We start from the raw sequence: 23,188 nt of genomic DNA, 5'->3' as shown, positions 1-23,188 counted from the left end.
GGGCATCCTCTACACCTAGAGGAGAGGAGGTTCTACCATCACCATAGACAGGGGGCATCCTCTACACCTAGAGGAGAGGTGGTTCTTCCCTCACCATAGACAGGGGGCATCCTCTACACCTAGAGGAGAGGAGGTTCTACCATCACCATAGACAGGGGGCATCCTCTACACCTAGAGGAGAGGCGATTCTACCATCACCATAGACAGGGGGCTTCCTCTACACCTAGAGGAGAGGTGGTTCTACCATCACCATAGACAGGGGATACCCTCTACACATAGAGGAGAGGAGGTTCTGCTATCACCACAGACAGGGGGCATCCTCTATACCTATAGGAGAGGTGATTCTACCAAAATCATAGACAGGGGGCATCCTCTACACCTCTGCCGCAGGAGGTTGTTATGGCGGAGTCTAAGTATGTGTCCAAGAGAGGCCTGGATGACTTTCTGGAGAGCAAAAATATCACGGGTTATGGGGAAAAACATTTATTTAATTCTTAAAGGTTGGACTTGATGGACTTGAATCTTTTCCCAGCCTTATATACTATGATACTATGATACTATGGTCAGCACCCAACACTAAACCTCACCCTTAAACTGCCTAAAATTGTACAACTAAATCCGGTGCGTCTTTAATTTCTACCACCTTCAAACATTTCACGTTGAAAAAAACAACATTACTGCCTTATAGAGCACTCTTCTTTCTTTCTCTTCTGCCTCTCTACCCAACAGTAAGAGTGAACACATGAAAGTATAATAAAAGTGATCAGAGTAAAGGGCTTCTATCTATTGCTACTAGTTTGGCTCTTTACGCCCTTCTTCTCTTTGAAATTTCTGCTAAATTCCCTCCTTTTAGCTCACGGAGGAGTAAGATTACATAGAAGCGCTATAGAGATGGGAGGGGCAGCAGTGAGTCACAGCAGCTACGTCTCCAGCCACAAGCATTGAGCGGATTGTAAATTCTCTAAGACTGCATGAAGCGGATAAACTACAAAAGTTACATAATTTAATGATACAGTGTCACTCCTGATGTACATACTGGACTACTTTAAGGTTTTGTTGAAAGTTGAGGTCCATCTTTAGGAGAGCAAGGAGAGAGTAAAAGGTAAGCGGTAAATAACATTAGTTTTCAGGAGTAGAAAAGAGTGTTTTTCCCCGGAGTCACTTTTCTTTACAGATCTGTTCCAGTGAAGATGATTCCTCTTGTCTTTTGTAATCTGTCTCAGGTTTATTTGTGCATATACTGTTTGGTCTATTTTCTTTATGTCAAGGTCACCCTTTTGTAAACAGCACCAATCTATATACAGTGCATTACCAGTGCACCTGTAGGGACATTCTTCTTCCATGACTTTTGCTCTATATAAATTTACTGTAAGGAAAATTACAATGGGAGGATGAAGGAAGTACACCATATTATACATACCATATACACTCACCGGCCACTTTATTAGGTACACCATGCTAGTAACGGGTTTGACCCCCTTTTGCCTTCAGAACTGCCTCAATTCTTCGTGGCATAGATTCAACAAGGTGCTGGAAGCTCCTCAGAGATTTTGGTCCATATTGACATGATGGCATCACACAGTTGCCGCAGATTTGTCGCTGCACATCCATGATGCGAATCTCCCGTTCCACCACATCCCAAAGATGCTCTATTGGATTGAGATCTGGTGACTGTGGAGGCCATTTGAGTACAGTGACCTCATTGTCATGTTCAAGAAACCAGTCTGAGATGATTCCAGCTTTATGACATGGCGCATTATCCTGCTGAAAGTAGCCATCAGATGTTACAGGGTACATTGTGGTCATAAAGGGATGGACATGGTCAGCAACAATACTCAGGTAGGCTGTGGCGTTGCACCGATGCTCAATTGGTACCAAGGGGCCCAAAGGCAGGATGGATCCATGCTTTCATGTTGTTGACGCCAAATTCTGATCCTACCACCCGAATGTCGCAGCAGAAATCGAGACTCATCAGACCAGGCAACGTTTTTCCATTATTCTACTGTCCAATTTCGATGTGCTTGTGCAAATTGTAGCCTCAGTTTCCTGTTCTTAGCTGAAAGGAGTGGCACCCGGTGTGGTCTTCTGCTGCTGTAGCCGATCTGCCTCAAAGTTCAACGTACTGTGCGTTCAGAGATGCTCTTCTGCCTACCTTGGTTGTAACGGGCGGCGATTTGAGTCACTGTTGCCTTTCTATCAGCTCGAACCAGTCTGCCCATTCTCCTCTGACCTCTGGCATCAACAAGGCATTTCCGCCCACAGAACTGCCGCTCACTGGATATTTTTTTTTATTTTTCCGGACCATTCTCTGTAAACCCTAGAGATGGTTGTGCGTGAAAATCCCAGTAGATCAGCAGTTTCTGAAATACTCAGACCAGCCCTTCTGGCACCAACAACCATGCCACGTTCAAAGGCCTCAAGTCACCTTTCTTCCCCATACTGATGCTCGGTTTGAACTGCAGGAGATTGTCTTGACCATGTCTACATGCCTAAATGCAAGTTGCCGCCATGTGATTGGCTGATTAGAAATTAAGTGTTAACGAGCAGTTGGACAGGTGTACCTAATAAAGTGGCCGATGAGTGTATACTCGTGTGTAAGCCGAGTTTTGAAGCACAAAAAATGTGCTGAAAATTCTCAACTCAGCTTATACACGAGTCAATACAGCCAGTCCAGCACTTAAAAAAAATTTTATACTCCCCCTCTGGTAGCCCCGATGCGCAGCGCTGCTGCCCGATGTCAACGCGGGTCCTATTCTGTCTTCCTTTTGTCTTCGGTAACATCCTGCAGGGTGCAGCCATGTTTCTTCACGGCCTGTTCTTCAGTTCTTTATTCAGAACAAGTATAAGTGGGTGACCACAAAGTGTGCAACTTACACTGTTCAAACAGTACTAGATTGTAAAGGGGCAAATAGAATGTCCCACCATGTTGCCAATTTACTGAGAAGTATCCAGGATCAATGACAAAGTTTTGTGTTTCACTTTAGTGCTGAAAGGAAAAGTCACCCAGTTGTCACCTACCACCTGAGGTAGTAATGACAAGTAGGAAGGGGCAGCTTGGTGGGTTTACCATATTTTATCATCCTCTTTTTTTTTTTTTTTTTTAACTTTCATTTTTATTGAAATTTTGTAGTTTCATCTGTTACAACAGAACAATAAGCATACTAGTACATAGGTCATCATTGTTGTGCACATCAACAATCACAGTTGTAAGAGATGTAAAAGATACATGAAATACCAGGTGAGCTTCTCATTGGTTAAATAGGATATGATGTTACATCTCTATATGGTATAATTCCACATTAGACCATGATATACTAGCCCGCTTACTTGGTTTTACACCCCCTACGAACTACATTACATAATGTACACAGTAACACAAAAAGAGGAAAGGTAGCAGGCAACTACGTCTCTTCCACGTATAAGGTGCTAAGTCTGCAATTTCACTTGGTGGTGCAGACCTGAAAAAGGGCTTCCTGCGCGAAACAGTCCGCCGTTTGTGGCGTGTCCGGCATCTCTCTAACTGCCCCTACCGGCTACAATAAATCTTCACACGTTGGTGAGTGAACCGTCTTCTTCGCTTTATTTGGAAGTGTTTATCCTACATTACATAATAGCTACGAGAAAAGACAATTAACCTTTAGAGGAAAAAAATTACTAAAACTGGCATGTACGGAGATCAGGTAGATCCTCTTTAATTGATACTTTGTAATCTTCTATGAAAGGGGTTATCCAGGATAAGTAAAACAACACCACTCCTTTCCACGAGTCTCTGCTTAGATCAATTCACTTAAATAGAGCGAAGTGCCATAATCCATTCACAGGTGTGGTGCTGTTTTTTTGGAAAATAAGTCTAGGTTTTTACATTACTCGGTAGCCCTATACTTCTCATTTCTCACTTTTTCCTGGGTTCCATAGGATAGTAAGACGATAATGACCCCCCCTGTTATAGAGTGAGTGGAATAAGTGGGTTCATCAGACAGTTCATGGCGGTTATACGAGACCTCTCCTAAGTGCCGCAGAGACTGCAGTGTCAAATTTAGTCTATATTAAGTTCATAAATAAGAGTATTATTAGAGCGTGAGCTCATTGTGTTTTGCTTGCCATGCTAATAGACGAACACAGTGCAACCTCTGGTGCGGGGATGTGATACAAGGAACATATGGGTGAAGCCTTCTAATCATCATGGGCCTAAGGCGTAATATACAGTAAACATTTGCTTCATAATGTTATAGCTGGGCATCATGTCCTTCTTCTTGGTATTTACTCTCTCATCAGCCTCACACGCTCTTCCTTCTCACTCGTCGTGTATAATACACACAATGGGGCAGATTAACTTACCCGGTCCATTCGCGATCCAGCGGCGCGTTCTCTGCGGTGGATTCGGGTCCGGCCAGGATTCACTAAGGTAGTTCCTCCGACGTCCACCACCAGGTGGCGCTGCTCCGCTGAAGTTCCCCGAGGCCCGCTGGAATGCACTCAAGTTCACCAGCCTATACCTGGTGAAGGTAAGTGCAAGTCCCGCGACACTTTTTGTTTTTTAAATGCGGTGGTTTTTCCGAATCCGTCGGGTTTTCGTTCGCCCCCCCCCCCCCCCCGATTTCCATCGCGTGCATGCCAGCGCCGATGCGCCACAATCCGATCACGTGCGGCAAAATTCCGGGGCAATACAGGGAAAATCGGCGCAAATTGGAATTATTTGGGTAACACGTCGGGAAAACGCGAATCGGGCCCTTAGTAAATGACCCCCAATGTGATTCAGCCTCTGGATTATGTAGGGTCTCAGAATTCCCATTGTTGTGATATCTGATGCCTCCAGAAAACTATATGTTCCTTTCCCCTTTTCAAAAAAATAAGTTGTTCTGTGACTTCTGTAGACTGGTGTCCACCTACAATTTAGCACTACTTTGTTTATAGTATATTATGTACTATATAGAAGATACAGGACTATAATTGCTACTTCTTTACATCAGCATTCCCTGTCCTCTGAAAGTTTATTTAGCCATAGGGACATTAAGTAGATCTACTAAATCTACCAATAGCTGGTAAACATATTAAACTACATATACTCACCTGCCCTCCAGTTGATGTTGATCGCAGCAGTGTGCTTCTCTAATCTTGACTCACCGAGATCACTCATAAAAGAAACTTATAATTAGCAAACTGGAGTGCGGGAACAAGATGTCCGGTGCCCTGGGCTGCTAAATATGCACTCCCCTGCACCAGCCACTCACATGCTGGGAGCATGGGAGATGCAGGCGACGTCATACAGGAGGTGTGCATAACACAGCTTCTTTAGTGAAAAAAATAAAATATCCGGATGCCCAGAAACAGGGATGACAGAAGCAAAAACGGTCAACTCCTTAACGGAAACCTACCACTTATTTTTATGCTTTGTGAACCAAACATACCCTGACATTCTGTAGCTATACTGATGCATAAGTGGTGTTGCTGAAAAAAACTATGATAAAATTCAGGACCTTGGGAAAGCTGAGTCCCTACATAAACACATTTTTTGTTTTAAATGCGGCGGTTTTTCCGAATCCGTCGGGTTTTCGTTCGGCCACGCCCCCCGATTTCCGTCGGGTGCATGCCAGCGCCGATGCGCCTTAATCCGATCGCGTGCACCAAAATCCTGGGGCAATACAGGGAAAATCGGCGCAAATCGGAAATATTCAGGTAACACGTCGGGAAAACGTTAGTAAATGTTATCCCCCCCCCCCAGAATAGGGGATATCTTGCTGATCGTTGGGTTGCTTAGTGATGGGAAGGTCCTTTCTACCCATCATGTACCCCCCGTGAACCTCAAAAGAGTGAAGCAGCATTTTGAACAAACACTCTGCTATTTCATTTACTATCTATAGAACTAACAGTGATAGCCGAGTACAGCAGCGCCATAGAGATGAATGGAGCAGCAGCGACATGTGCAACCGGCTGGTCATTTGGGGTACAACTTTTTTGGGATACATGGGGGTCCAATCATTGGTACCCCCACCAAACAGCAAGTTATTACCTTTCCAATGGATAGGGGAAAACTTAATTTTTCATGTCGGTGGCTTTTGATGATTTTGATGCTCAGCTGCGGTTCTCCAGGGTTGGACACTATACAGAGAATGGGACTAGACTTCTAGGGCTGTGGGAATCAGCTGGATTGAGTGTCAGACCATCACCAAACTGAGATTGATGAGCTATGGAAGTGAAAAACCCCTTGAATTATGCGTCTGTACTGCAGATTTCCAGTTGTATATCAGAAAAAGGCAACAATATTCAGAGCTTAAAAAGTGCCACATTTTTGACCAGATTAAAAAGAAGAAGAAATGACTCTGCCCGGACGTTGAATATTCTCATAAAAGTAATAAAGAACAATGGATGGTAGGGTCTTCAGAGAAATCTTTTCTTTTTATAAATCCAGGCTGAAGTTACTGTAGATAAGGGAAGACGAGATGTTTTGCCAGGACGAGGAGGAAGCAGCAGTATCCTTCAGAACAAAGATTGTTTTCATCTTAAGCCAGATAATTCTGCCAGAGTTATGTGCAGCCAAATGATAGTGTTACCCAGCAGGAGCCCTGACACGGACAAGATCATGGCTGTTACTGAGTTATGGACAGCGGTGTAGAAATCGGGGGAGGAGAACACATAACAGAGCCGATACTTTCCCATACACAAACATCTACTGGAACCAAACCTGTCAGACGTAGGTATGGCGAACACGGGTGCCGTATATTGCTGTTGGGGAATTATACGATGAGCTTGCGGTGGTCACGATTACCCTGCTGCTAAAAAATTATACAAATTTAAGTTTTTGCCAATTTTTAAGATCATGTTCATCGCATCCACATCCCAATTTTTACAATTCTAACTCTTTTAAAGTGAGTCTACTAGCAGTTATAACCAAACAAAGCAAGCCAGACAGTATCAGGTATTGTCCCCGGCGATCTGTGTAACCTGTGTGTGTTGTTAGTAGCAGCAGGATTGTGAAAAATGCATTTAAAGGAAACCCACCACTTGTAGTGGCAGGTTTCCGATGGAAATACCGGGCACCAGCTCAGGGTGAGCTGGTGCCGGAGCTTATTTTAGTTAGTGTTTTAAACCGCGGTATCGCGGTTTAAAACACTTTTTAAACGTTATAGCCGGCGCAGGCAGGTACGCGCTCGGCGCTTACCGTGCACGCGGCTACATAGGAAGTGAATGAGAGCCGCGTGCACGGTAAGCGCCGAGCGCGTACCTGCCTGCGCCGGCTATAACGGTTAAAAAGTGTTTTAAACCGCGATACCGCGGTTTAAAACACTAACTAAAATAAGCTCCGGCACCAGCTCACCCTGAGCTGGTGCCCGGTATTTCCATCGGAAACCTGCCACTTCAAGTGGTGGGTTTCCTTTAAAGCGTAACTTCAAAGTTATAATGATTTGACCATATTATTATATGTGATTCCCCCTTTTAAAACAGACAGAACGATGCCCATGTTAAGTTACTCGCCCTTTTCTTTCCAGAGTTGTGGCATTTTCTGTTCTGAAAGTGTTTAACAAAAATCTTTCTCATCAGAGGTGAAATGGGCGGAGACTAATGTCTGTCAGTCTATACCCTCCGGGTGAGGCCAGTTAGCTTGCCCACAGATCCCATGATTCCTTAAGTTCTCTCTCAAAGTAATTTAGCATTAAATCAATTTAGTTTACCACAAGTAAATCCATGGAACCCTGCACAGTGCACATACAGGATGTATATGGCAGCTTCCATCACATGGAGGAGCCGGGGACATGTAATAAGTGGCAGAAATTTTAAGGAACCCAGTTACATGAAGTCTGTAGCCTGTAATGAGTGAGCACTCAGAGTTAATAGCGTCTCGGCACAGAGCTTATACCGTGGACTACAAGGTGGGGGAGGGGAGCAGCATGATGTGAAGAAAGAGACAGAGAAAGGTCTGTAAAATCACATACTGGGATTGGGAGGGACTGAAGTGAAACAGGGGAGATCTTGTACCTCACTATTCTGTGCAGGAGACTCCTGTATCCACTGTCTGGAACACATCTTGCTCTGCTACATACACAGACAGGGCTCTGTCACATGGACTCCTCCTCTATGAGCAGGGAGCAGCAGCCCCTTCCTTCACATGAAATAGTCTAGTTTGTAGAGTTTGTTTATTCTATGGACTCCAGGAATGGTCAGCACAGGGAGAGGAAACAGCTACTGCAGCACTGAGGTAATCTGAGGGGGATAGCACAGAAACTGATGCATGTAGGTAACAAAGATAATAGGCAAAGTTGTTTTACATCCCAAGAGCTATTTATATGTGGAGAAAAAAACTTTAAATTCCAGGATTGTAGCTGGAATTGCAGCTTGGAGTATCCTCACTCTGTTTTGTTCTTTGTTCTCTCCATTTAAACTGTCTACCAGCCCCTCCCCTCTACTTTAATACCTAACCAGAAGCTTGCTACTGCTCTTACTCAGCACAGAGACCTCACACAGAATTGCCACTAAGTGTAGTATATTCATGAGCTAAATTCAATTTCTTATCTTGGTTAGCAGATTTCAGTTCTGACATAGAAGACGCTACCAACAATGTCACCCAATCTTTGATCATCATTTATGGACCAAGGTGTCTTCATGACACATTTCACACAATTGTTACTTATTGTGTAAAGTAACATCCAGGATGATAGTCCTATTCTGATCTTCATTGCTGATCATGTTTGCATCTAAAACCTTGTAGAGTGACATTCACATTACATTTTTTGGTGCGTTCAACATATACACCAGGAAAGCTTCTGGCGTATCTGTTGGGCGTGTCCATATACATGGGAGGCGGGGGCTTTTAAAAACAGGAAATACGATTGGAGACGGATGCAGAAGTATTTCACTTCCAGAGTAGACCCGGTGATGTAACTGTCCAAATAAGGACTGTTACATCACTGGGAGAACACCCTAAACATTGGCTGCAGCCAATCACTGGAAAGTTCTCCTCCTGTTTTTGGAGGTGAGGAACAAGATGAGCACACAGTGGGATACGTCCTAGCCCTGTAAGGATAGGTCGGAAATCCTTACAATATAGGGGGGGTATGAATGTAGCCAAAAAAATAGTCATTTTTCTTTGCCTATTCTTGTGTTTACAGCTCAGAAGACATGTTGCATTTTTAAAAAAATGAAGCTTCCGTGTAAATGTTCTTTTTGCTGTCTAAGACGATATTGGTCAATAAAAAATGAAAACACGATGAGACATTCTGCTTCCACACATGGAGACAATCATCCGTTGCTGTCCCTTGAGTTATTGTGGAAAGTAAAAAGTTGACCACAAGAGTTACAAATATTTAGCACTCTAAAATATTAGAATTTTTACAAAAATATTCAGACCGCACGTGGGAGTTAAAACTTTGTGGCAGTTCCAAAACATTCATATATTTGACTGCTTTGAAACGCCCCAAAAAAACACTTTTAAAAAACTAATTTTCTACTGATTATATCAAATAACTTGAGTAGTGATGAGCAAACCAAATTTTCAGTTCGGGTTCAGGGGTTCGGGAGTTTAGGTGTGTCCCACGCGACCCTGACATATTGCCGGAATAGCAGCTTTGTAGCCAATCCAGCAAATTGACGCCCCTACCTGCCCACCCCCTCCTAACACGCAAGGTATCATAGTTTATACGGTTGAAAGAAGAGACTTGTCCATCAAGTTCACCAAGGAAGGGAAGGGATTGTATGAGGAAGGGATTTAGGGGAAACAATTCTATATAACATAACCATCAATGTTGTTTAGCTGTAAAAAGGCATCTAGACCCTTCTTGAAGCTATCCGCTGTCCCTGCTGTGACCTGAGGCAGGCTATTCCACAGATTGACAGTTCTTATAGTAAAAAATCCCTGTTGCCTCTGGTGATTAAACCTTGTTTTCTCCAGGTGGAGACAGTGCCCCCTCGTCTTTTGATTTGATTTAACCTGAAACAACTTTCCACCATATTTTTTGTATGGACCGTTCATATATTTATATAAATTAATCATGTCCCCTCGTAGTCGTCTCTTTTCCAGACTAAATAATTCTAGTTGTTTTAATCTTTCTTCATAACTGACGTATTAGATTTAATCAGTAGAAAATTATTTTTATAAGGGTTTTAGGGCAGATTTTTAATGTCAAAATCTGAATGTTTTGGAACTCCCAGGTTGGGTCTGAATATGTTTTGTACAAATTGTAGGGAAACTAAACTGAAATATTTCAGGGATACCCCTGTCCAATCACAGCCATGGCTAAACGGTAAAGGCATCAATTTGCCAGATTCCGGACATTCCGGCAATATGTCCGGGTCAAACTTGGCGCACCCAAATCCTGGACCCAAGCCTAAAAAGCAATGCTGTTCATCTCTAACCTTGAGGTCTCTATATTTGATTTTGCTTTCTATACTTCACCTACTTAGCAAATAATTTTACCAGCCTGCGTCATGGAGTTTGTCATTTTGACACAATGTATGGTCCATCGTTTAAACCATGTGCATCATTGCGTAAAAGGAAATTTTGTAATGGATACGAAAGGAAAGTAATAGGTTTAGGAGGATTAGGATTTGAGTTGAGGACCTCTCGATTTATGGTGTGGCACTGGTGGCAGTGAAGACTTCTGAGGATTCTTTAAGTATTTCATGTGTTTGTCATCAATCTATCATATCAGCTCTCACTATGCAAGAGTCAGGACCTCTATCTTAACAAAATCCTCTGAAACCAAGAATTATGGACTCCAGCTAGTAACTAATTAAGTAGTCCTTTAATTTGATTTATGGAGAGTAGGGGATCTGGATTGCAACATAAAGATGGTATTTATAGCTTGGAAGCTCGAATGTATTTCCTGTATGGACCAAGGTCTGTTTTCTTAGTACACGACATTGGTGGATGGCTCACTGGTTTATGAGAACCTCAGTAATAGTTGACTGTCACTACAATTCTGGTATTTACTGCATGGTCCTGAATTGATAACTAGTCCTCTACTTACATGAAGCTTATTCTCCAAGACTGCAGAAAATAATCCAAGCAGAAGGGATGACACATTTGTTGTGGAAGTGTCACAGTTAACCCTGTTCAGTTGGTTGGGAAAACAAGAGCTGTAGCAAATAAACTTCTCCTCTACCATTACTGATGTCTTTCACCTTGGTATTATGGTAGCAGTCTACGGAACTTCTATTTTTATAGAGTTGGTCACACTTGCTGATGATCAGTTCATCAAGGGCATTAGATTAGCACTTGGTTGTTACTTACCTCCTATGGAAGCAGTCATTTTGGCTGTATTTTTGTTAAATTGATCAAGATGTGGTGGAATGAGGTTATATTTAAATAATTTTAGAACCACTCTGCTATTTGAAACAAAACACCATAGAATATAGAGAGCGTGTTATAATGCCGCTGATAGAGGACGTACAACCCTGAGAAAATGTAAGGGAAAACTCAGACGACGAGCCTTAATGGTAAACTGACCCTGCTGTCCCTACCTACTTGCCGATTCTACCCAAGATGGTAGGGGGCAACTCAGCGATGGTCTTTTCCTGCACCAAATTGAAACACAGAGGCAAAAAGAGTACAAAACAAAATAGAGGAGGAAGGTCATACAAATATGGAAGAAACAAAGACGACTACTCAGAACAAGAAAAAAATTTAAATGGTAGGTAAGGAGAACAAAGATCAGAATCATCCAAAATAAAGCAATACAGAATACGCTATCAAGCTCTAGCGAAGACTAGGAAGAACTTTTTATGGGATGTCAAAGTCCATGTACAGGTGTGATCGGACTTTCCCCATCAACATCTAGCCCAAACAGACCAGCAGGGGAGGAATGTGAATGGAGAAAGCATCTGTCCATCACAACTAGCTCAACCTGGAGTCCATCACAAAATCAGCAGAAGACGAGTGTTGTAGAATTAAGAAAAAGGCAGCCAGGAGTATAATAGAGCTGTGTTCAGATTAGTGCAAGACAGAATGAAATAAGATCAAAGGCGACAGCACATCCCCTGCTTCACCTTATGGACAGAGATCGGTGCTGAAGCCCGAACAAGATGTTTTCTCTTTTTCTAACTGAAATGAATATGATTTTCTTATATGTTCCACCTCAGATCACTAAAGGAAATCTTCCATCAAACATGTTAAACCGTAACTGTAGCTTTAGTAATCTTCTTATTTTTGTTATCCATTGTCTCCTTCCTTCTAAAATCAACTATTTGTAAATTTTTCCAATAAGCCTCAAGGGCTCCTGGGGGGAGTTTCCTTTGCACTGCAGCTTTACAGGTTGTTAGACTGTCTCCTCCTCCGCCTCTGCTCTGTAAGGACTTCACTCCTCCCTCTGCCTGATGTAATCGCCTTGCAGCATAGGGAGTTTCAACACACATTGAAAAGGGGAATAGCTCCTGCACAGTGTAATAGCCCATGTTTCTGTAGCATCTGGTAACACCCCCAGGAGCCCTTCTTTCTGGTTCATTAGCATAATTTTAAAAGTTGATTTTAGAAGGAAGGAAGCCATGGATAACAAATATAAGGAGATTACCACAGTCAGGTTGCCTGGATCTATGAGTACCGGTAAGTGTCCCTGGTTTATCATGATGGATTTTGGTAGATTTCCTTTAAATCGGCTTCTGAAGCCCCTTATGTGCTGCTGATGTCACCAGCCATACAATGCCACTGCAGGGGACATCATAGTGAAAGTGGAGTTTCGTAGTGTAGCAAAACTCTCACTCCATCACTAACCCTTTATTTTGTCCTCTTATGTATTAACAGGGACCATTACATATATTGTTACAATTAATACAATTGTAAGAAATTGCAGACTACCTAAAGCCTAGAGATACATAAAGATTTTAGAGGGGTTCTACATGGTTGGGTGCTTTGAAACCCTTCACGACTGCCATACAACTATACATATATATCCTAATTTCACATACACCATGGCAGTGGCCGACTTCAAATGGCTATATTTTTGGGCTGTGGCACCTAGAAATGAAGTTCTAGTGTCATACTTAAGAGGAGAATCTTCACTCTTTAATATGACATCAGGACTGTGCTTCCAGGTGCCACTGTTTGGAGTGGGCCCACTACCTATCAACTGACGGTACAATGGAAAAGGAGTCAGCAGACGTACATGCACCCTCTGCATCTGTAGCTGACCCTGAAGAAGGATGATGAATTGATGGTCTACAAACTTTTAACATATTTCGGAAAAAGTTTATGAAACTTACTACCTGTCATCAAGTGTTTTGCAACTTGTATAGGTGCTTGATGGCTCGGATCTGACTAAAGAGACCCCTTATTGATCATGGGGACAGAAGCCTACAATTCCCTTGAAGTACTCCATGAGTGCTAAGTGTCTATAATGGCACAAACCTTTTAAAGGAAATCTCCCACCAGGATCAAGGATTGTAAACCAAGCGCACTGACATACTGGTGTATGCCCCCTCTGGCAGGATCTGCTCTTCTATTATCTTCTTATGGTTTTTATTTTTAAAAAAAGCTTTAAAAATTATGCAAAAGAGCCTAAGGGGCTTCATGCTCCATGGTAATTAAACCTGGAGCCCCTCACGATCATTTTAATAATTTTTAAAGCTTTTTTTTAAAAAAAAACAAGGGCATAAAAAGCTTAAAGAAGAGAAGATCCTGCCAGAGGGGGCATACACCAGTATGTCAGTGTGCTTGGTTTACAATCCTTCATCCTGGTGGTAGATGTCCATTATCCCTGACATATACACATATATATATATATATACACACCTATATATAGTTACATTATCCTGTAGCTCACATAATTGGCGTCATCAGCACCAGCAGATAGTACAGCAGTAATAAAACAGGCTGACAGTGATATTTACCAATGATGAGATTTTCTGCATCACCGTTGCTAATATTGATTTATTGGCAGCCGCTGCCTTGACAATTATAAATGTAGTCATTAATGGGACACGGCATATGGAGATAAATAGAATATCTCAGTACAGCCTGGATGATTATACTAAATGTAATTACCTGTATGTATTCCTATGTAATGTGTAAGGACAGATGGGAGAAGCTGTTCCCGTGCTGTATGCGGGGCATGTGCAATGCTGTAGTGTAGCCTTCAGTATCAGTGCAGTGAGTATAAAAGATGTAAAAACCCCCCTACAAATAAACCCAGCATTGTTTAGGACACCTTTTCCCACAGATCGGTCATTTTAGAGAAAATGTATGCGTTTTATTTATGCAAATGAGCAACTTGGTGCACCAGTGGTGTGTTGCCCGACACTATATTGTCAGCAAGCTTTCATATATATATTAGGGGTTAAACTTTTTTTTTTGTATGTTTCCTAGCATGTGTAAAAGTAAGCACTTCCTGTGGTTTGTTTGTCAAGGGGGTGTGGCTTAAGGTGCAACAGTGTGACTTCCTTAAAGGGGTATTCCAGGAATAAGCATAATTCATATACAAAGGAGTCCTTAAAATTTAAGCTAATAAGTAATTAGTTATTTAAAATTTTGCTCCTCTTAGCAGAAAAATGGTGTACAGAGCCGGACAGTCTGTTACATCATCACTGGGAGTAGAGCATAAGATAGAGGAGGAGTTACTGAGGAGTTACTGAGAACTGAGGGATCATGGGAGTTGTAGTTTGTAGTGGTGGCTATCTTGGTGATAACTCTGCCTACGTTAGAGAGGCCATAACATTTAGTGAATCATAAAATCAAACTATTTAATCTCCATTTTGTGACTAATGACACTGAATTTTGTTATATTCATTTATTAATAGCATTATCCAATTTGGCATGCTTTGTTCAGCACCGCATAATCTGTGTGCGCTATATAAGAATTATTATTATTATTATTATTACTATTATTATTATGGGTTTTTGTATCAGACATTCTTATTCATGGAATACCCCTTTAACTCCAACTGTTATTTCTGTAACTCCTACCACCTTAGTATAGGGGATACAGGACTCTTCTCTATAAACTAATGATCTGGGAATACCCCTTTAAGCATCATGTCTTTACTTTGGTGCCTGTCTTATACATTAGTCTGTTCTGTAGTTTCTCATTTTATTTTATGCTATGTTATTTTACTTGAGCATAGCCTCTAATCTCCAGATAGAGATTCCAGTCCATTGTGTATTAATACTTTTACTTTTGCAGAATCTATGTAATAAAATATGTACATATCTTACATTCCTGTGTGTGCATTATTCAGATAAGAACCGGCCATACAGCTGAAAATGAAATTTATTTCCATTTTTTGAATCACCTTAAAGGAACAGTGAATTTATAACTTTAATACCCTTATATGGTAAGAGGATAATAGAAGATTTGCGTCTATACAATTGTATGAGGGATAAGGGGGATACTGGGCCTAGTGAGGGCAAACTCTCTGTTTTGCTCATAGCAACCAATGACAGCATAGCTTTCATTTTACAAAGTTAATGTAGGAAATGAAAGCCGTGCTGTGATTGGTTACTATGGGCAGATTGGCTTTAAGATTTGTTTCATATTTTATACACAAGGCCCCCTATTTGTCAGGGGAAGAGGGGCCCGTCTTTAACTAGGGTTCATCTGTAAGTCAGGTATCATTGGTGAAAGATCCACTTTAAAGGACATCTACCACCAGGATGAAGGATTGTAAACCAAGCACACTGACATACTGGTGTGTGACCCCTCTGCTAGGATCTGCTCTTCTTTTAGATTTTTATTCCCTGTTTTTTTTTTTTTTTTAAGGATTTTACAATTATACTTGAGAGGCTCCAGGTTCCATAGATGTTAATGGAGCCTGGAGCTCCTAAGGCTCATTTGCATAATTCTTAAAGCCTTTTTTTCTCAAAAACAAAGACATAGGAAGCTAAAAGAAGAGCGGATCCTAGCAGAGGGGGCGCTCACCAGTATGTCAGTGTACTTGGTTTACAATCCTTCATCCTGGTGGTAGATTCCTTTAAGAGCTGTACCTGACACTGTACGGTGATCCGATGTAGGACAGCTTTCTGTATTTGGAGCTCAGCTAAGCTGTGAAGCATTCCTAGTAACAACCAGCAGGTCTGGACTATATTACAGGCTGTAATTCAGGCTCAGGCACAAGTTTACAAAGTTTTTTGGAAGATTGTTTTGGCTTCTTCGTGTGTTTTAAAGGCAGCCTGTAAAGTACAGTTTAAGGAGCAGGAAATATTAGAGGAGCAAAGCAAATTTGTGGGGAAATGTCTTTTATTGATGACCTTCCGAAGCTGCAGAACAGCTAAAGCTTGTTTTCTTATAAACATGAGCTGTTTGCTTTTTTCAACTTTGTAAACTACATGGAGCACACTCCGAGACCGAAAACACCAGAAGTGAGTTTTAAAGCCAATCAGGTTTATTTAATAATAATAATCTGTATTTATACATTTACATGGTGCATATTTTGTGGGCTGATACAAGGACCTTGATGACAAAGCGATCTATGAGTACAAGTTTATTTTGATTGCAAAACAGAAGGGATTAAAAGAGGTTTTTGCAAATAATAAAAAAGTTTTGGTGTCTTGAATTGTAACTGCCCTCACTATTGTCATCACTACACACAGTAATTGGATGTGAAGCTTTGGTGATTGGGTATTATCCTGATAGTCCTGGGTAGAGCATTCCAGAGATTTGGTGCAGCTCAGGAGAAATCCTGGAGATGTGAGTGAGAGGTTGGAGTTAAAGAAGAGAATAATTTAAGATCACTGGATGATTGAAGAGCACGAGGAGCGGTAGGGAGATAATTCCTTTATTTATATAGCGCACACAGATTACGCAGCAATCCACAGAGTTTGCCAAATCAGTCCCTGTCCCCAATGACGCTCACAATCTAATCATCCTACCAGTATGTTTTGGAGTGTGGGAGGAAACCGTAGGACCCATTGGAAACCCACGCAAACACGTAGAGAACATGCAAACTATTTTCTGATGTTGACCCTGGGATTTGAACCCAGGTCCCCAGCGCTGCAAGGCTGTAATACTAACCACTGAGCCACTGTGCTTCATTATGCAGAGCTTTGTGGATGAGAGCGATTAGTTTACACTATTCAGAAGGAGATGGACAACCAGTGCAGTGACTGGCACAGACTGGAGGCATCCAGGTCACATCCTGATTGAAAGTCCGGCACAATAGATTGTAGGGGTGGAGTAGAAAGTGGAAGATGTTGAGATGAAAATCTAGTACTTCCTATAGTATATTAATAAATGTCTGTTCATTCACTTTCCTGATAATGTAGTACACATGAGCTCCAGCTTTAGTAACTGACTGACTACTAGTAGTTCTACTAAGTCCATTGTGGAAATTGAGTGGTAGAGTGTATGCATGGAAACTTACTGCTGAAAGGGAACCTATCACCAGCTTTTACACCACTAAACTAGCAGTCCCCTCAGGTAGGGTGTGAAATGTCCTTTCTAGAATTTCTTCTTTTATGTGAAATAATTTTTTACCTATTAAATACATTTTTTAGTTATAAAATACACTTCCAAAGTGATATGCAAATGAGCTAAGAAAAGCCACCTTTTGCCTGAAACTAGTCATTTTTAGAGGCTGGAAGAGGCTCACTTCAGATGCCTATATCTTGGACTCTACAGTACCCAGTACCATGTGGACTACATAACCAGAGATATGCATAAAAATTCAACACCCCCTTTACTAAACTGGCACGGTGGCTTACTGGTTAGCACTACAGCCTTGCAGTGCTGGGGACCTGGGTTCAAGTCCCTTCCAGGTCAAAATCTGTAAAGATATTGTATGTTCTTTCTGTGTTTGTGTGGGTTTCCTACGGGTCCTCTGCTGTTGTGCTACATAATCTGTGTGCGCTATATAAAGAAATTATTATCCTGTGTCCTCCTTCCGTCTGTTTTCTGGTAAACGGCACATACCAGGCTGCACACTTATCTTATTATTATGGACATCGGAAGTGACGTTTCTTCTTCAGCCTCGAAAGATGACTCATCTTGGGTAAAAAGTGACTCATTTGCTTTTGACTTTTGCAATTGATTAATTTTTCTAGGTAAACAGTTGAGATTTCACATAAAAGGGAATTTTAGAAGCATTATTTCATAACACACCTTAGGTCGTCAGTAGTTTAATGGGCTAAATCTTATGACTGTGGCTCATTAATTGTGTTCTATGGGACTGAGTGATTGCCCCCTAATTGTTATGACCCTAGGATCTCAGTGGGGCATCAATGGGTCACATGCCAGTGCTGCCAACAAAAGCGGCATTTAGGCAATTTAATATTTGAAGTTAGCTAATTTGCAACAAATGAAAAGCTGCATTTTATAAGAAAAATCTATCCCCCCCCCCCCTCCTGGATTTCAATGTGAACTTTGTAGAAGTTGCCTTTGGCGCTGCTCTTTAGAATAGACAATATCCTCAAGTGTTGGCTCAGGTTTTCAAGTACTTACTTGATACTGAAAACATTGAAATCTTTTTGGATCCTATAAAAGTCAGTGAGTCAGCAATATACAGAGTGCACGGCTCCGAGGCTGAGAAGGGATACCGCCCCCCCTGCTCTATATACACATCACATTGTTGATGCTTGGCAGCTGTTCACATTTTGGAGCTTTGTGTAATGAAATACTGAAATGTCAGTGTGAAAGCTTCACTTATATGATCTGTATAATCACTTATTTGCTCTTACTAAATATAGTAACATAGTCCGCGAGCTTCCGCCGCGCGCGCCTACTTGTCAACATAATTGGCGCATCTAATTGTTTAATGACTTCCTATTTGTCCTGCATGTATGCAATTACAACTTGTAGCTTTATATTAGGAGATGTGATCTTGGGTGGCCACGGCCTCTCTCCATCTCAGGTCATTCGGATTCTGTTATTCTTTGGAAACAAAGGGGCAGATTTATCAAGCAGTCTGAAAGTCAGAATATTTCCAGTTGCCCATGGCAACCAATCACAGCTCAGCTTTCATTTCACCAGTGCTCATGAATATTTTAAAGGGGAGCTGTGATTGGTTGCCATGGGCAATTGGAAATATTCTGACTTTCAGACTGCTTGATAAATCTGCCCCAAAGACTTTAAGGAAATCTACCATCAAAATTCATCGTGATAAACCAGGGACACTCTGGGTGCAGTCACGCGTCACAACTAACGCATGCGTTGCACCAGCTGGAGAGAGATTTGCCTTATTAAACAGCGGTTAACATTTGCGCTTACAAAATGCAACTGTTAACATGATGTGAACACACCTGTTAACGTTGTGTTGACATATGGATTAAATGACAGTGTTAACATCTGATTAATTAGGCAAAGCTCTCTCCAGCTGGTGCAATTTGTTTTGAAATGCATGCGTTAGACGTGACGTGTGACGTGCACTCTTACTTATAGATTCAGGCACCGTGACTGTGGTAATCTTCTTATATTTGTTATCCATGGCCTCCTTCCTTCTAAAGTCAACTTTTAAAATTATGCTCAGGCGCCTGAAGAGCTCTAGGTGTGCTACCAGAGCCATAGGGTGCTTAAGATTCACAGGCTGTTACAATGAGCAGAACATGTTTTTCCTCCCCTGCTATCTCCTTCCTCCTTCTGCCTGTTTAATCTAGCAGCAGCAAGTGTAAGGGGAGGGAAGACCTGCACTGCTCATCATAACAGTCTGCGAAGCTACAGCACGGAGGGGCTCTGGAAACACTCCCAGAGCTTTGAGTAAGTGTCCTTGGTTTATCACTCTTGACTTTGATTGTAGATTTCCTTTGAAGGGGTACAAGAATTAATAAGTTGTCAGATCCCCATCAGTTACCCAGCTATCCCCTATCTGTTACCTGATTGATACAGAACCAGGTGAAGATATGTAGTAAACCCAAAATCTGTAGTGGATAGAACTGGATGTAATTATAGATGTTTGTTTTTATTAATATGTAGAAAATATTCTAATTTTTGTTTTTCCTTTTTTTTTCAGGACAGTGATACCAGACTTCCCCAGACATCCTTATCGGACTGCATGTAGGGTAAGATTCTGTGTCCGTTTGGAAGAAGAGGGTTTGGCTGTGGGGTTAGACTACATAAGGTTTGTTGTCTATTAGTGTGGGGATATACATGTTTCCATAAGGACTGCAGAAATAAGGGCAAAGTTTTTAATCTATTTACAGTAATGCTTCATGCGGAATTATGCAAATTAATCTACTATTTACATAGTTACATAGTTTATACAGTTGTAAAAAGACACTTGTCCATCAAGTTCAACCAAGGAAGTGTAGGGATTGGATGAGGAAGGGATTTAGGGGAAACAATTCTATATAACATAACCATCAATGTTATTTAGGTGTAAAAAGGCATCTAGACCCTTCTTGAAGCTCTCTGCTGTCCCTGCTGTGACCAGCGCCTGAGGCAGGCTATTCCACAGATTGACCGTTCTCATAGTAAAGAAGCCCTGTCGCCTCTGGTGATTAAACCTTGTTTTGTCCAGACGGAGACAGTGCCCCCTCGTCTATTGATTTGATTTAATCTGGAACAACTTACCACCATATTTTTTGTATGGACCATTCATATATTTATATAAATTAATCATGTCCCCTCGTAGTCGTCTCTTTTTGAGACTAAATAAATCTAGTTTTTTTTTAATTTTCCTTCATAACTGAGACCCTCCATACCCCTTATCATTTTTTGGCTCTTCTTGTACCCTCTCCAGCTCCAGGGCATCCTTTCTATGGCTTTCCATTGTTTAAGGGGCAGAATCTTCTGTTTAGGACACTTAACCATTCAATAAATGGATAGTCAAGGGGACGGTGCATGTGTTTGTATCTACACCAATGAAAACTCAAATTTAGTCCTTCATACTAGATATTTTTATGTCATACGTACCTTTACTACCTTGTTTTTACCATTGACCCCTTCTCCCCTTCTAGTTTGGGTCAATGGGTTTCAGTTTCAGTTACCTCCTTATGATACCATAAGACTTGTGATTATAGCCCCTTTCAGTCTTTTCCATGACCCCATGGGATAAATCCCTCACATATGAGCACCACCTTTTCGTTTTTTTCCACTTGTGAACAACTCAATTCCTCTGGAGAAGCAATGACGTTTGGAAGAATATTTCCAACAATGGAATATAGGTTCTCTCAGAAAAATGGAGACTTCCCCTTTGGAGGGCTAATACAGGCAGTCCCCGGGTTACATACAAGATAGGGTCTGTAGGTTTGTTCTTAAGTTGAATTTGTATGTAAGTGGGAACTGTATATTTTACAATTGTAGCCCAAGCCAAATTTTTGTTGGTCTCTGTGACAATTGGATTTTAAAAATGTTGGGTTGTCATAAGAACCAGAATTAACAATAAATCTTCATTACAGACACCTGTGATAACTGTTACAGCTGATCATTGTAGCCTAGGACTAAAGTACAGTAAATTACCGACACCCAGAGGTCCGTTTGTTACTAGGGGTCGTCTGTAAGTCGGGTGTTCTTAAGTAGGGGACCGTCTGTATACTAGAGAACTATATTAAAAAAATTAGAGGATAAAGTGGTATAACTTGTACTGTCAGAAGACACCAAAGTAAGAACATGGAGGGAGTGGACATTGTAGGATTGTAGGATTAGGAGTTGTTCCTGTTCGGCAGGTATAATGGTCTCTCATGTTATATGGAAGGTAACTTGATGAGTCCCGGAAATAGATGTCCGAGGTGGATACGAGTGATGTATGTCGCTATGAGTCACTGTTTGCATATTACCTTGAACCACCTGTCACACAGAAAGCTTCTACTACTCAAACTTTATTATGGTGTTAAAACTTGCATTTCTGTGGTGCTAAAGATTAACTAATGTACCTTCCAATATGACACCTCTTATCTCCAGCACACAGGCTATTAGTAATAAACGCCTAGCGATGGCGGGGCTGTACAAAGGCCTGCGATCGGGAAATAACAAGCACTGCTCAGTTCTGATAATAGAGTATCATATGGAATTATTATGTTAGGGAATCGCTTGATCAACAATTGTCTGACATGTCCGTTTTCGAGATTGCGTCCTGTATCTACCGTATGGGGTCAGTTTTAATGGAGGAGAATATCAGAAGTCTTCAACGTTGTATGGCTTAAATCATACTTCCTTATCACCATAAACTATCAAATAAATGACAACCACAAGCTACTGGATGGCGAATCATTTTGGCCGTGGCCTTCATTATGAACATTAAAAGATTTAATAAATATTAGAAACCTCAAAGTTCAAAAATACTGATATGAAATAACTTATAAAATAGAAAATTTAGGTTAAATCGGCAAGTGGCAGGTTCCTATAGAGCACTTTTAACTAACTGACCCCCTTCTTTTAGCTAAATACTGTTTCCCTCACATCCCCATAAATCAACTTTAACTTATATTCCCTGGCATCACAGAAGGCTTGTTCTGCTTGACCTGCCCCTTGCATCTACACCTCCCGATGTCCCATGCTCCTTCTTAGACCAGGGTAACATCTTCACAGGTCCTTTAGCCTCATAACATTATCAAACTGTACACCATATATATATCTGATCACATGGCAATATCATGGCATGAATACAGCATGCCTCTGTTGACTTCTACTTCATCCTCTATGGAGGCTGCTGTGATTTCATGTGATCAGATACATACATGGGGTAGACTGTGCAAATGTAACAGGACCTTAGATTATGTCACCCTGGTCACATGACACAAAGTGGCCAAAGATGTAACAGAGCTCTAATTCAATGTTCCACAACAGCATGTTCTGTAGTACTTATCAATCAGGAAGCAGGAGGCAGAGCAAAACAAGTAACTCATGAATATGCAGGGCCTCATTGAACCCAAGTAGTGACATCAGACCCATGTGAGTTTTTATTGAATTATTTTTTTTGGGTGGGTTAATTTTTATGACCGGTTCTCTTTCAGCTCAGCCGTGAATTCAAGCAGACATAAATTAGAATCCACTTCAACTTCACTGAAGCAATTTTACCCAAGGTTCCAAAGCAAAATTGTGACCTTAGTATATTTGGGAGGTTGGAGGTCACCTTCTTCTGACCCGTAATGTCTTCCTGAAGTCACTTTGCTTCCATTAAAAGGAGTTACATAAGGAAAACATTCTCCAATCACTTACCGTCGCTGAGGTCCAGGTAAAAACTAAAGTTTATGAGATGATGGAGCACTAAGTCATTGTATTAAAGGGTTCTGAGGCGACTGTAGTCCCCCTCAATGGTTGAATGAGGTGTAAAAAAAACTAGCTTATCACTGGTGCTCCATTCCACTAATAAAGACCCCTTTCCTTTTACCTGATGGGGA

The 23,188-nt window shown here is 41.4% G+C and overlaps 1 protein-coding gene across 2 annotated transcripts in view; it reads left to right on the top strand.

Moving 5' to 3' along the window:
• Positions 1–23,188, top strand: part of GHR (growth hormone receptor) — a 252,529-nt gene that overhangs the window by 95,832 nt on the left and 133,509 nt on the right. For both annotated transcript variants that reach the window (XM_072136690.1, XM_072136680.1), the window contains one exon: positions 19,861–19,909. The gene's annotated coding sequence lies outside the window, so the exon portion shown is untranslated. The remainder of the gene's footprint in view (positions 1–19,860; positions 19,910–23,188) is intronic.

Source organism: Engystomops pustulosus, chromosome 1 (genome assembly GCF_040894005.1).
Source record: "Engystomops pustulosus chromosome 1, aEngPut4.maternal, whole genome shotgun sequence".
Classification (NCBI taxonomy): Eukaryota; Metazoa; Chordata; class Amphibia; order Anura; family Leptodactylidae; genus Engystomops; species Engystomops pustulosus.
This window is presented reverse-complemented; position numbering and strand designations above follow the sequence as displayed.